At 35.7% G+C, this 15,622-nt stretch overlaps 1 protein-coding gene and 1 pseudogene across 1 annotated transcript in view; one reads left to right on the forward strand and one right to left on the reverse strand.

Moving 5' to 3' along the window:
- The window catches only part of TACR3 (tachykinin receptor 3), an 81,245-nt gene that overhangs the window by 28,464 nt on the left and 37,159 nt on the right, over positions 1 to 15,622 (reverse strand). The window lies entirely within an intron of this gene.
- On the forward strand, positions 9,935 to 10,079 carry LOC140624043 (U2 spliceosomal RNA; annotated as a pseudogene).

The following is a 15,622-nucleotide window of genomic DNA, read 5'->3' on the forward strand; positions in this document are numbered from 1 at the left end:
AATATAAATAAAACTAGAAGCTAAAAAAAAACTAGAATGTTTATTTTTCAGCCAACTAATATAACCTTGGATGAGAAAAGAATGATTATGTGTGAAGCAACACATTTCAGAGAGCTGAGAATCTGATCTGTTGTTCAATCACCCAAAGACATGGATTCTGTGAGTTCTCTCTAAAACTTAAAAAAAAAAAAAAAAAAGAAAAGAAAGAAAAACTGCATGTGCTGTAAAATAGTTCCTTTTGCTCATGGCAAAAATATTTTTGTGGTTTGTCATTGCAAAATATAATAGAACAGCCATTTGTATGCCACATATGTATTATAAAATGAAATCACCTCAGTAAAATGCTCCTGCACTATGTATGTTTGCCTTTTGGTTATGGGACTTGTGAAAGGTACAGGGAAAACCCTTCGCATTTGATTAATTTTCTCAAAGCTGCTGACATTCTAAGATGTCTTATAGGAAGATAGGAGAACAATAGAAACCAAGTTGTAAGGTCCGTGGTCTCCCAATCAATGTATTACAGGTCATCCCCGAGTAAATGCAAGTTGACTTATTGTCTCCCAGCAGTGGAGTTACAGCTCTCTATACAGAGTCCTTCCTAGTAAAATGCCTGGTCTTGTAATGAAATGTTCTAGGAAATGTCTCATGAAATCTTCTGGCTAGAAGGAAGACTGGGGTTGTGATGATGGAGACCTGGTTTGTTTTCTCAGTCAAGTGACAGTGTCTTTTAGTTCTCCATGAAAACTTGTTTTAAAATAAACTAGTCTGTGGTGTTCAAGCTGGATTAACATGGTATGTGAGTTTATGGCCATCAATCATGAGTTTTTGAATTTCTGGTAAGGTATTGTTAATATAAAGGAAATTAGTATCTCATACGTGATCTTCTGCCTTTTAATCAGAATGGATAATGCTGGAGGATCTATTGTTTATTCTAATTAATACTGAAGTTTGTATTCCCTTTTGGTATACAACTACTATTCCATCCATTGTTTTCAGTTCTTTTAGAATGCTCTTTTCCTTTATAGATTTAATATGTGAAGCATGTATGTGTTCCTTTAAGGTGTCAGTGAAAAACATTCTTCTCATCTGGGCTTAGATGGCTATGGCAAAAGGTTTTAGAAATTCCTATTTCAGAGATTTGTATAATGCTTCCAGATCATGTTGGAGAATGATGAAATAATGAAGCAGAAATAATCTGCAGATAATACCTGAGAATGAAAATGTAAGAAGTATTCACAATGTATTATTTCGCTAGTTCTAAATATTTCAGAATGAAAACAGATTAAAGACAGGTTTGGAAGGAACAGAAATGATTTGAAAAATACATAAGTTTGGAAATACACTGAGGAAAGCATATAGAAGTACAGAGAATCATAGTTCTTTAGGATTAACTAAGTAAAGGAGTAGAGGAAAGTCTCTCTGAAATCTTTTCAGAAATTAAATAAAAATAAAAACAGGAGCACAAAGACATCTGAAAAAGACTTAGAGGAAATAATTAGAATTAAAGGGTCTATGCAACATTGTGTGACAGAAAACAACATCGACAACAACCTTCCTTTTCTTTTTTAAAAAGATTTTATTTCTTTGAGAGAGAGAGAGAGAGAAAGAGAGAGAGAGAGAAAGAGAGGGAGGAGAGAGAGAGAGAGAGAGAGAGAGAGAGAGGTGAGCAGGGGCAAGGGACAGAGAGAGAGAAAGCAGACTCCTCGTAGGGCAGGGAGCCCGATGTAGGACCTGGCCCTGGGATCATAACCTGAGCCAAAGGCTGACACTTAACTGACTAAGCCACCCAGGTGCCCCCAACATTATTATACTATCTGTAATCATCTCCTGACATGGAGGAGAGTGACATTGAATATAGGGCAGATATAGTGTTTGCTGGGAAGGGTAATAGATATAGATCAGAATTTGGACTATTTGAGTTATAGGAACAATACTACAATTGGAACTGTAGGAACAGCACTAAATTGAAAATTATGAGTGCATGGTCTTTGGAGCAGAGAAATGGATCAAGGAGAGGCTGCAAAGAAGGGACAGGTGGGGAGGAAGAAGATGAAGAGGGAGAGACAGACATAATTACGTGGTTGCTGACTTGAGAAGACATGCCAAAGGAATTTTATGTTCTGAGAGGCAAATTCCCCCTTTTGACTAATCTACAAAGTCCAGGAGGTATTTGCATATTTCATTCAGGACACGTGAAAAAAAGTGATGCACATGAAGTCAGTTAAAAACCAGGTCACATAACTAATGGTAAATGACAATGAAAGAGTCCTGGGAACTGGCTCTTGATAAACATGGGGGGAGTCAGTCACTCACAAGCTCTGTATTGGGGGGCTTGGGCATCATGCCAGGTACTTTATTTTTATTTTTAAAAAAGATTTTATTTATTTATTTATTCATGAGAGACACACAGAGAGAGGCAGAGACACAGGCAGAGGGAGAAGGAGGCTCCCTGTGGGGAGTCTGATGCAGGACTCAACCCCAGGACCCCGGGATCACAACCTGAGCCAAAGGCAGCCGCTCAAACATGGAGCCACCCAGGGGCTCCATGGCAGGCACTTTAAAAGATTGCAAAGATTATGTAAAGATGGGAAGGTGAAGTCTTTTCAGAAGGCACTGTTTCTTTGAGGGCAGGAATGAAAAAAGAGGACTGGAGGAGAACAGGGTAGTGAAGAGGGCTCTCACAAGCCAACTGCCAACTAGGGATGAGAAAGAATAAAACATTCAAGTCCAGCAAACAGAAAAATGGTTTCGGTTTTCTGTCAGCCGAAGATAAGCCTGTTGGAATGAAGTAGAGGGAAGTACTACCCTAACCCTCCCATTTAGTGTACTCTCTCTCCCTTGTTAAAGAACTTGCATCTTTATAACAGCAGAAATACTCCTTGGTGCCAGCAAGCTGCCAGAGCCCTGAAGTGACTTAATCAGAGGGTTCCTTTCCAAAAATTATCAATGCCCCCCCTTCTCGAATTTATATGTTAAAGTTCTAACCCTCAATACCCGAGAAGGTGATTGTATTTGGAAACAGGACCGTTAAGAAGTTAAATAAGGTAAAGTGAAAGTCCTATGGGTGGACCCTAATTTAATATGACTGCTGTCCTTATATACAGAGGCAAGTCACATGAAGACACTGGAGGAAGACGGCCAGCCACAAGCCAGGGAAAGACACCTTGATCTTCTAAGCCTCCAGAACCTTGGAAAAACAAATTTCTGTTTTTAAGTCACTTTGTCTGAGGTTATTTGTTATGGCTTCGCTAACAAACTCATACATTTTCTTTCCACCTTTCTCCCCCACGTCATCTCACCACTTCTAAATCATATGTGGGAGGTATTATGAAATATAACTGATACTTGTGTTCTGTTACCTAACCTCGATAGATCCACGGTGAGTTCCATGCAATTCACATAGCTGCTCCTGTGGCTGAAGTGGCTAATTTAATCTGCTATCTCTTACTGGTTACCTGCAGCAGAGAGAGCCCTTAATTCTGTCAACCCCTGGGTCCTAGCTGTCAACCAAAAGGACACTAAGAAAGAAATGCTTGTTCTTCATGTATTCTTTGGGGTTTTGGAAGGGATTTTTCTTTTTAGAAAAAGATTTATGGTTGATGTTACCAGCTGAGGGCATAGGGCAGAACAGGAGGTTTGTGAAAATGTTTGCTAGGACAGCAAATCTGCTATGCAGATATGCAATACTTAAGCCTAGGAGTATACCCTCTGTTATTCATTGTTCTGTTAACTGAACCTATTAATTATTTTACATGGTCAGGCAATTTATATTTGATATTGATAAAGTTAGTCCTGCAAAAACACTGAAATGATTTTTTCCTTTATGAAAGAAAGGAGACTTTTTTCCAGCATAATTTTATGTTACAGGAATTTGGAATTATGTAATGAGTATTATATGCATGCATATAAACTCGTTTTACTGACTAGACTTCTTAGCTTAATGGAATACTTTATCAAGAATCTGTACAATAGAGAGAGTCCTATATATTACCTGTGACAGGGCTAAGAATATTTTTATTTAATGAAATATAGAAACTTTTCAAGGACAGTTTAACTCATTCAGCAATAGATCAGTAGACTTCATTTTTTAGCACTGAAAATATTAATATAGTCTTGAAGACATTCACTTTATTCCACAGACTTAGCCTAAAATCTTTCCCGTGCATGCTGGGACAAGGGGCAGAGGACCAGGGTAGAACTCAGGAAGTCTAAATTCCAGAATTGTTCTCCCCTTTCATGATTTTGACTTTTACCCAGTCACATCAGATAATCTCAAGCTGAAGACTACTACTACATTATCATTGATAGTAATACAGGCTGTATGACTATGATGCAAACAGGCATAGAAGAAGATATTTATTCACTTTCACTTTTGAGAGCACAAAAATAGCTGCATAAAGTGTCAGTTAGCTATTCACCTGTTTCAAAGAATATTTTACTAGGCTGTTATTAATTGGTTACCTCTAGTAAAGAGTAACAATGCTATCAGTGGAATTTTCTGCAGATCGAAAGATATTTAACAGAGTTGAAAATAATAAAGTAGAAATAATGGAATAAATATAAATAGAAGCAGACTCTTCTGGCAAAAATATTTTTCTCTGCTCCTCTAACTTGGGCTTCAGGTGGTTGGTGGTGTGGAGAATGGGAGGAAGGAAAAAGAGACATGAACAGAGAAATTTGTGCTCATGATACATGGAAGGGGTTGCACCTATATTCATAATTATGTCCTACAGAGGGTGGCAGAGAATGTTCTTATGAAAATTTCTAATCACAGTACAGAATAGATTGATTGACCACCATGCTCTTAGATTCCAGGAGTGTGAAACATTTTCCACAGTTGTAACATGAGTTGTCATCTTCCTTAGCACAAGTAAGTGTTCCCTCTGCTGGAACACACCTCCAGCTGTATGCAGACCGTTTCCACCTTGCTGGATTCTCCTAAAAGTGAATTCATCTTCACTCCAAATTGCTGGATTTGCTCACAGGCTTCATGTTTCTTGTCACTAGCATCTTAATTTTCTCAGTAATTGAGTCTTTAAATAAAACTTTTAATTTCCTCTCTCTGTCTTCATATCTAATCAGTCACCAAATTCTGATGATTATTTTAAGTTTTTCACATTGATCTCTTTCTACTTCACCTCTACCTTCACTAACTTTGACTTCTTGCTTATGTATCTCTAAAGTAAGATAAAAACCTTTCCTGTTGCTCCAAGAGCATTGTTGTGAGTGTAAAGTAAAATAATGTAGAGATTGTGTGTTATAAATGTTATGGAATTGGAAAACTTTTTCATCATAGATTCTGAGCTAGTTGCAGGCTCGATTGTTTCCTTGCCTCACCATCTAGTGCACTGCTGCAGTGCATATAAAGACATGTAAATTTTATATGAATACATATTATATAAGTAATGGACACAGAACTACTGCATATAAATGACATGACCTTGAACTATAAGCATAAGTTGATACTCTAAGTATTAATATTTCCTGTGATTTTCCTTCCTGTTTTCTGCCCCATGAAACACTTGCCTAAACATACATCAAAGCACATACTTTTTCTTTCCCCCAACTAGATAGGGGTCAGGGTAGAGATGGAAGTGGAGGGATGGCTGAGATCACAGAGAAGAAATGTAGGGACTGAAGCGCTACAAATTAAAAGAAGGATAGATTTTATTTTTGAATGGAGGGGACTCGATGCTTAACTGACCTTAAGTGTGGGTCTTTCTATCCATCTATCTGCATGATACATCACTTTCAGACAACAATATAATTATGTGTAACTTTGATTGCTTGAGTGGGGTCAGAGAATCGAGGGAAAACTTTGGTATGTAAGCAGAATCAACTGCAGAGAATCCATTAGAAAATTTTCAGTGAGCTTAGACCACTAATATCTCTGACCTGAAATATATCCTCTTTTAAGGTGAAATAAAATCACTTGTGCACAATGCCTGGTATATACTAGATGTTGAATAAAGATTTTATGAATCTTAGTCACAGGTATTTATAGTTGGAATAGAACTTACAGGTGATATATCTCAATCTTCTTATTTTTACAAATAAGACAATGAATCCAGAGAAAAGTGATGATTTAAATAAGAGAATGATGAAATATAGCAGGTCTAGCACTCAGTCATCCTGAGTCCCAGTTTTCCCTTCACTATATTAGAAAATGTTTCATTTCTTCTGTTTTGTATCATGTGTATCACTCTACTTGGTTTTCTCTCCCTCCTCACTCCCTCTCTTCTTCTCTCTTCAGCTCCCTCTCTGGCATACAGAAAATGTGCTTATTTGACTTTACATATCTAGATTTCCTCCAAATATAATAGTTGTATTTATACCTGTCTAATGCTAGTTGGCAATGGTAATATCATTATTGAGAAATTGTTTTAGTTGTTGCAAAACAATATCAGCATTCTTTAGGGTGTTATATTAACTAAGGGGAACTTGGGGGGTGTTGTTTTTATTCAGTATATATCAAAAGGAGCTTTAGAATATTAACAATTGATCTAAGCCAAATATACAAAAAATACTATATATTGAGCTGATTTATAACTTTTAATGATTAGCAACACATTTTTAGTGTACATTTTTTGCATATCTAAAATAGATGCCTCTTCAATTTGGTGACTGCATGCAGTCTTAGTTTACTGATGGATTGTTTTCTAAGAATTAATTTTTAAGTTGACTGTTGGTACTGTGAAATAATTATTCCTTAAAAACCATGTTATGTATTTTGGTTAGTTTAATCTTCAAAAGCCTTTTAACTCAGAGTATGTCAATAAATAATACAATAATATAATTAAATTGTACTGCCAGTAATTAAACAAATTGAAATAAGTGAAGAATTACTTTATCTTATTTACTCCCCCCGCCTTGAGCAAAGTATGGAAATGATCAGTATAATAGAGAGAATAAGAACACATCCTCTAGGGGTGCCTGGGTGGCTCAGTCAGTTATGTATTTGACTCTTGATTTCTGCTCAGGTCATGATCTCAGGGTCTTGAGATCAAGCCCTGCATCAGGCTCCACACTCAGCAGGGAGTCTGCATGAGATTCACTCTCCCCCCTGCCCCTCTCCTCCTCCCCCCATTCTCACTTGTGCTCACTCGCTCTCTCTCAAATAAGTCTGAAAGAAAAAGAACATGTTTTGTAGAATCAGATTTGCTGGGTTCAAATCTTGACTTTATCATTCAGGAGACTAGGCAATTCCTTAACCCAACTATTAGCTGCTTCTTCATCTGTAAAATTCCTCATGTGGTTGTCTGAATTCAGTTGGCTAATCTATTTAAAGCACCTGAACAAGTGCCTGGTACATAACAAGCACAATGAATGCTTGTTGATTTTATAAAGCTATCATAAACATTATTCTTTTTATTAGTGATCATAATTAGGTTTATTTTTGTCTCATGAATAGATGAAAATAAGTGCAGACCGGAATTGCATATTTATGAGCATTAGGTACCAGATACTATAATACATACATTATCTTGATTAGCTCTCATCAAAAAGTTTCAAGAAAAGACATAGTATTTTGGTATTTCATAAATAAGAAATGGAGGGTGAGAGATTAAGGGTCAGAGAATGAGTAGCAGACAATACAGGAATTGAAGCAGCCTATCTGACTTCACAGTTCATGTTTTTTTTTTTCCCATTAACAATGCACAAATATGTTACATGTGTTTATGTTAGGCATGATTTCAGAAATGCAAGGAAGTCATGATGGCCCTTTTCTTACAAATAAATCTTTACTTATGGCTTAAGAAACTTGTAGCAAAAATAAGTATATATGTGACACAATATAGTTGAAATACACATGACACATAATAAGAATCAAGAACAGAGAAATGATATTTCAAATACGAGAATTCAATGAGCAAAATGTTAAGAGAATCTTAATTTTTGTAAGAACCTAATGGTAGAATTACTAATTCTACTAATTTTCTTCAATTCTTCTATATTATCATAGTAAATGAGAATAAACACTGGTTGAAAGAACTAGTTGGTTTATTGTTCTAATATAAAAATATGATAGTCAGTACCCAGACGTGGTGATTTAAATTGCAATTTATATAAATAAAATAAAATAAAATAATAAAATAATTTTTGCTTCTTGTTATAGTAGCTGTACTTGGTGTCCATTCACTTGGGTACATGTGGCTAATGACACATTGGACAGATATAGAACATTTCCACCACTGCAGAAACGTCTGTTGGACAGCATTATTCTAGAGTATGTCAGAATGCATAACAGAATTGTCAGGAGGAAAATTTTAATGTGCAAAGTATTGTCTAGGGATTTAATGTAAAAGAATTGAATGTAATGGAAGGAATGGTCATCTTGCATTCCTTCTGAATAGGCTGCCAACTGTCTTACCAACTCTCTAAGTTTGGGCAACTTTCACCTTCCTGGATCTTCAATTTCCTGATTTGTTAAATGGAAGAAAACACCTTCCACCAGGTCTACTTCCCCAGGGGAATTATGAAGGTCAGTACAGAAAATATATAAGAATGCACCTTGTATAATACAAATAATACTCAGACATAGAGTATCATTCTGAAACCTGGTTCTTTGGACTAAATAGTTTTCTAAAAGAACACAGTCCTAAAAACTTCTGTCTAGGATTCAAGTCCAAGTTCTGCCACTTATTAATTTTATAAGTTTGGGACTCAGTTTCATTTTTTCTGTAAAGCAAGAAAAATTCACACAGATATTGTGAGAATTAATATATCTGTGGAAGGAAGTCAATGTAGGTAGGTGGAGGGATGGATGACATAAGTGAAGGGAATTAAGAGCACAAACAGAATTGTCAGTCAATATTTGTTTTAAAAGATAAATAGCCAATTTTATACCTCTTTACTTCACTACCACAGTATCCTTTCTGATCTCTACAGTACTGGCATCTATATTTACAATGAAGTACCTAAAGGTACCATTTACTAAGAACAGTTCTATGTGCTAGGCACTTTTTGGAGTATTCAATATTTATTGCCTATACTGTCTGTTTTATTACTATAGCTTTGTAATATAGTTTGAAATCAGGAAGTTAATACCTCCAGCTAGATTTTTCTTCCTAAAGATTGCTTTGACTATTTGCATTTTTTTGGTGGTTCCTACACATTTTAGGATTGTTTGTCCTATTTATGTTAAAAAATGTTATTGAAATTTTGATAGGAATTGCATTGAATCTGTAGATTGCTTTGGGTAGTATGGACATTTTGGCATATTAGTTTTTCCAATCCATGAGCATGGAGTATCTTTCCATTTATTTGTGTTGTCTTCACTTTCTTTTATCAGTGTCTTATAATCAGCCTACAGGTCTTTCACTTCCTTGGTTAAATTTATTCCTAGGTATTTTCTTATTTTTTGATACAATTGTAAATGGGATTGTTTTGTTTATTGTTTATTTCTCATTTCTGATAGTTTTTTTAATCAGTGTATAGAAATGCAACAGATTCCTGTGTGTTGATTTTATAGCACTTGTTATAGATTTCATATGCTAAGCTTAACTTTCCCATGAGAAATCTATGATTTCTGAACCTGGTCCCAATATTCTCTGCACTTGTGATTGCAGAATAAGAACTATTAATGGGTAATCCATAGAGAAATATTTTCAAGTGATTTCCAAGCACTTAGGGGCTGCAGACATTGTCTTCAAAAGTGCTATCATTTTGGGGATCCCTGGGTGGCTCGGCGGTTTGGCACCTGCCTTTGGCTCAGGGCATGATCCTGGAGTCCTGGGATTGAGTCCCGCGTCGGGCTCCCTGCGTGGAACCTGCTTCTCCCTCTGCCTCTCTCTCTCTCTCTTTCTCTATGTTTATCATGAATAAATAAATAAATAAGTAAATAATTTTAAAAAAAGTGCTATCATTTCAAAAGGAGTAAACATTTCCTCTTCTTGAGTGCTACTGGCATGCCAGAAAGAAATACAAGTATTTCATCGCTTCTCGGCCTTTTGGCTAAGATCAAGTGCAGTTAGAAGTATATCAAGGTAATATTATTCCTATCTATCATAAATTTCGGGTACTCTTTTGATTTTGTTTTGATCTTCATTCTTTTCCTTGAAGACATCGAGGTTTTTAAAGACCCAATCATATAAATTTTCATCTTATCCCAATGGATTAAAATATGTATATAATTTCCAAAATAAAAAAAGAAAAGCAGATATGTTCTAATGATGCTCATTGATTTTTTTTTTCTTTGAGTATTTGGGATCTTTTTTATTTTTATACACATGATAAGATTTTACACCAAGAATAGTCAGTTAAATAGTACAAATTTACATTTATGAGGAATGTTAAAAAAAAATTCAACTAGGGCAGCCCAGGTGGCTCAGCGGTTTAGCACCGCCTTCAGCCCAGGGCATGATCCTGGGGACCTGGGATCGAGTCCCACGTCGGGTTCCCTGCATGGAGCCTGCTTCTCCCTCTGCCTGTGTCTCTGCCTCTTTCTCTCTCTCTCTCTTTCTCTCATGAATAAATAAAATCTAAAAAAAAATTTCAAATAAAAAACCCACTTCTTTTTGTGACCCACAATCCCAACATTTTACAGTGTGGGGGAGAAAGGGGCTGGGAGGAGCTTCCAAAACAAGTCTCTCCCAAAAGAAATGACTTAAATTTCACATTCCCTCTCCACACAGGATCCAAATGGTGAGAGTATAATTTGTAATTCATCTTTTTAAGCTGTATATTTCTTTACTGCCCCAGGGGCTGGGGAAGGGCCTGTGCTCAGTGCCACTGTAGAAGGGCAGAGGGGTGTGTCTGTGCACTCTGGGCATGGGCCTGTCCTTGCGCAGCTCTTCAGAGGTCTGGGCTTGTGTGACTGAGAGTCAGTGTGTATGCATGTGTGGGCATGTTCAAGTAAGACTGTGTGTCATCCTGTATGTGTGTACTAACGCACCTGTAGGGGGCTGTGTGCAGGCTATGGGGCACCTGGCGATGATTTTGAGTCCTTTGCCCACAGGAAGATCTTGTTCAGAGGCCTGTGTTTGTTTTCCCATACACGCAAGTCTGACTCGGCGCAGCAGGAGTAAGGGTGTGTCTGAGGACATGACTTGCAGCTGTTTGCTTGTGCATAGATGTGGGTGCCTGAGTCACTGGCTGAGTTCTCATCCTTCCCTGTCACCTTCCTTCCTCCATGATACCACCCTGGTCATCCTCACCCAGTTGTTCTGCAGCACCGCTACAACTCCCTTTCCCAATACTTCGTGGTGAAAAAGGAATTAAATTTTCATTTGCATTTAAAAATCTGTCTGCTCTCCATCTGGGGAGGGGGCAAGACCATGGCTTTGGCTTTTCAGCAGCACTATTTCCCGCAAGCCACCCCAATAATCCTCCTAACCCTGCCTTAATGAGTCCAACCTCTGATTTAGACTTCCTGGGAGTCCCTCTTAGGGCCTGGGACCACCCCCAAGGCAAATATAAGAAAGGCTCTCTGCACCATCCCCACCCACCCCATCAGCTGACTTCTGGTGTCTCTCTGCCTCTAGAGGCACCTACCTACCTACTACCTTACTACCTTACTTCCTTCCCCTTTCTGGGATAAGAACAAGTTCCAGCAAACAAATGACACGTGGGGGCTTTGTTGGGAGACACTGAAGGAGGGAACAGGGAAGGTGAAGATGGGCAAGAGAGGCCAGGCCCTGGGCCCCAGCACATAGTGGGTGGGGACCAGCCATCCTCCCTCCCACCTTTGTCCTTTACCTTTAAGCAATAAACCAAGCTTCACTTAAATTAAAAACAAAAACAAAAACAACAAAAAAACCCCACAAACTGTTTTAAAAATAAATGAATGAAAAATAGTTGATAAATTATCATGAACTTCTACATTAAAGTGCTCACCATGTTTATTTTTCTTTATGGAAGAGACATTTTGCAATACAGCAAAAAATTTAAAAAGATATTTTATAGTTCTTGATTTTCATTTCCCTAGGAAATTTACTACTAAAATACTGGTTTTATACCTGGATGATAGTATATACATTTTGAAGGAAGTAATACATGAGAAGGTATATGTGTTTCTTAAAATAGATAATTTTAAAGGGATATATGGTTTTATGATTAATAATATGAATAATATTATTATGGAAATTATTGAGGAAGATGCATGGAAATAAGTGGAAATATGTCATGGAGGCATACAAATGAGGGAGGGCTACAGAGATAGGAAAATCACTCTGAATTATACACTCGCTTGTACATTTACATAATGTATCAATATTTAAAGTCTACATCATATAGATAACATTAAGTTTTTTTTATTGCAAAAAAATGAAGTCCATAAAGATAAAACAATTGGTCATGGGAAAAAGTCAGACACAAAACTTCTAGTTTATTCACAAAGCCAACACTTCAGTAGATTCTCAATTAATCTAAGTGTTTGCCACCGCTGACATTGCACAACGAGCTCTCTTTTAGAAAAATATGCACATATTGTGTTACTTTATTTGCTATATAGCTCAGTAGGTAAAGGAAGACAATTGCTAGGAAAAAATCAGATTAATAGAATAAAATGTAATGTAAATTTTAAAACACAAGAGAGGGAAATGTGCTATTAAATTATTGACTCACCTTGTTATAATGGATATTTTCTAAGAATGAGAGGCTTATAGGCTAAATCTGAAAAATTGAAAGTTACACTTTTTCCCCATGTAGTTGAGCTATTGTTGTTACTTTGGTTAAATGTACTCACAGGAAATTTTCCATTTATATTTTTTGTAAATTAATGCATAGAAATAAACAAGCAACTCTAGGCCATGTGGAAATGGATTTTATCCTTAATGTAGTTTATCTCAACTATAAGTCCTGATAAAATTTATAGCTGTCTTGAATACAAAGCATTGATTTATTAAAAGGAGTAAAGTGAGAGTCAGATATAAATAACTAGACCTGAGTTCTGCATTTAGTTTTAGGTTCTCCATATTGAAAAAGGTAGAAAATGGCTCAAGAAGAATTAGGAATTAAGCATCTGCTACATAAAAGTCATGATGCTGGGCATTAGAACCACAGAATTTTAATTCCAAAAGGTCATTTTTCAAACCTGCAGCCTTCAGTACACAGGGCCTATGAAAGTTAAAGAGATATGTTTAAGATCATACTTTGATAGGGCAGTAACTAGAATAGAGATCATTGATGGGGCAGCTGGGTGGCTCAGTTGGTTAAAAAGAACCTGATTCTTGATTTAAGCTCAGGTCATGATCTCAGGGTCATGAGATCAAACCCCAGGTCAGGCTCTGCATTCAGAGTCTGCTTGAGAATCTCTCTCCCCTTGCTCTCTCTCTCTTTCTCCAAATAAATAAATACATAGATAAATTTAGAGAAAAAGAGAATAGAGATAATTGACATCCAATACCCTGCTCTTTCTGGTCAGCCATGGGATCAAGACCATACATCATGTACATGGCCCTATGGTTTTGTCTTTCTTAGTTCTTTTTTTTTTTTCTTTCTTAGTTCTTAATTCAGTCATCTAATATTCTGTCTCTATCTGTAGACTTATTTTTTTCATCGTCAAAGAGTTGATATTCCTGATATTGATCAAGTTTGAATGAGCTAGTACTGAGGACAGAGCTCTGACATGCCACCTTAAAGCCTCTGTTTAGACTTATATCCTCTTCATCAGCACACATGGAACATCCAAATTCAATAAATATTAGTGCAATTTGCAACAAGGCCATTTTTCTTTACCTGATTTGTAAGAATATTACAAGACAGCATTTTTTTCTGATATCAGCAAACTTAGTCAGTGGTCTTTCCATAATAGGAACTTTTAATAAATAACCTTTGATGAATGAATTGAAGTTGATATAATATATTTCCTATCATTGTTTTCATTTCTATCTAGTCACTATTTATTTTTCCTATTGATGCATTCAATAGTTACAATTATTTGAAGTACTAAGCTATGTTTTATGTCCAACTCATATATCTATTAATAGGTATAATTTATTTTCTTTCCATCTTGAAAATCACTGGTCTTCTGGAATTTATGTTCTACATGATTACTCCAAAATTCCAGCAGACTCACACATATATTTTGGGATATATCTTGTCATTGTCAAGAATTTAATATCATTTATAAAAGAAGGTCACTACTTTTTTTTCACCCACATTGCCAAGAAAGTAATAAATTTATAAGAATACTAAGTGGGAGAGATGGATAGTAACTCTTCCAAATTCTTTCCAAAATGAATGAGTTAAAACTATAGCTCTGTAGATTTAGTTGCATATAAAATCCTAACTTAAATAAGCATTACAATGGCTTATGAGGCAGTAACTTTAGTTTTCTTACTTCTAGATACAAAGAAATTGAACAATATTGACAAGAATGAAAAAAAAGTCAAAGAACATATTTTATTTCTTTTACAAAAATATCCTAAATATGAGATGCTAACACTCCATACTCATTTTCTCCTTATACTGTATTTGATTTTAATCCAGAATAGCAGTAAGCAAGGGATACATGAAATTAATGTTCTGATCATATCTGTCATTCTAGAATAAATTTTTAAAACTGCGAATGTATTTTAAATTAGTTTGTAAGTTGACCACTAGATATTAAAAAATCTGACTTTTTACAATGCCAACATAAGGAGATAGTATCAAATTTTGTTGTATAATTGTTATGCCTACAAGTAGATTCCTTTCATACACAGCATTCCAGCCACAGGTAGTCAAAATCTGTGACTATATATACCAGTAAGTAGAATAAAGTAGACCAGAATCAGGTTTTTCTTCTAGATACTAAATTATTCTCACACTGGTGTGCAAGTGTTAGTATAGCAAGCTTTGCAGACAGGATAATGTTTAAAAAGCATTCTCTTAAAAATTTGTAAAAGTATATATATTTTTAGTATTTTATTTATTTATTCATGAGAGATATATATATAGAGAGAGAGAGGCAGAGACATATGCAGAGGGAGAAACAGGTTCCCCACGGGGAGCCTGATGTGGGACTAAAATTATGATTAACGAGAGCCAAAGCTCTGGGGATTGTGTGATATTAATTGAAACTTTATATTTTGACACTCTTTGAAAACAGTCGTATTTAAGTGCCTGGATTCTAAGTTAACCACTTTATTATATTAAAGGTACATTATTATTTTAGTATGTATATTTAAATAGAATTGTATTGAAAGCCAATGGGTATGTGACATAGAATATTTTAAAATCTAGAACATTTACCATAAATTAAGGATACCTGATTGTGCTATTAGGTACACAAAGTTGTAAAATACATTTATATAAGAATTTATTAATGTGATTGCTAACCTTTTTTTGGAAGCCTAGTTCTATACATCTGACTCAAATGTTGGACAATCCTACCTACTACCTCCTAGAGTTTAGTGAGCTGCTTCGAGCCCTTGATTTTTAATACTGATTTTCAGTTTCAACACTCCAATTTTAATGATGAGGAAATATTTCTGGAGGTATTAACTTATTTTTCAAGACTATATTTAGTGGTTGTTTTTGTTTGTTTTTGTTGTTGTTGTTGTTGTTTTTACCTGGTGTTGGCTAGAAGTACTGGTAGTATTTTCTTTTTTTTTATTTTATTTTATTTTATTTTATTTTATTTTTTTTTTATTTTTTTTTATTGGTGTTCAATTTACTAACATACAGAATAACACCCAGT

Source organism: Canis lupus, chromosome 33, assembly GCF_048164855.1.
Source record: "Canis lupus baileyi chromosome 33, mCanLup2.hap1, whole genome shotgun sequence".
NCBI classification, from domain to species: domain Eukaryota; kingdom Metazoa; phylum Chordata; class Mammalia; order Carnivora; family Canidae; genus Canis; species Canis lupus.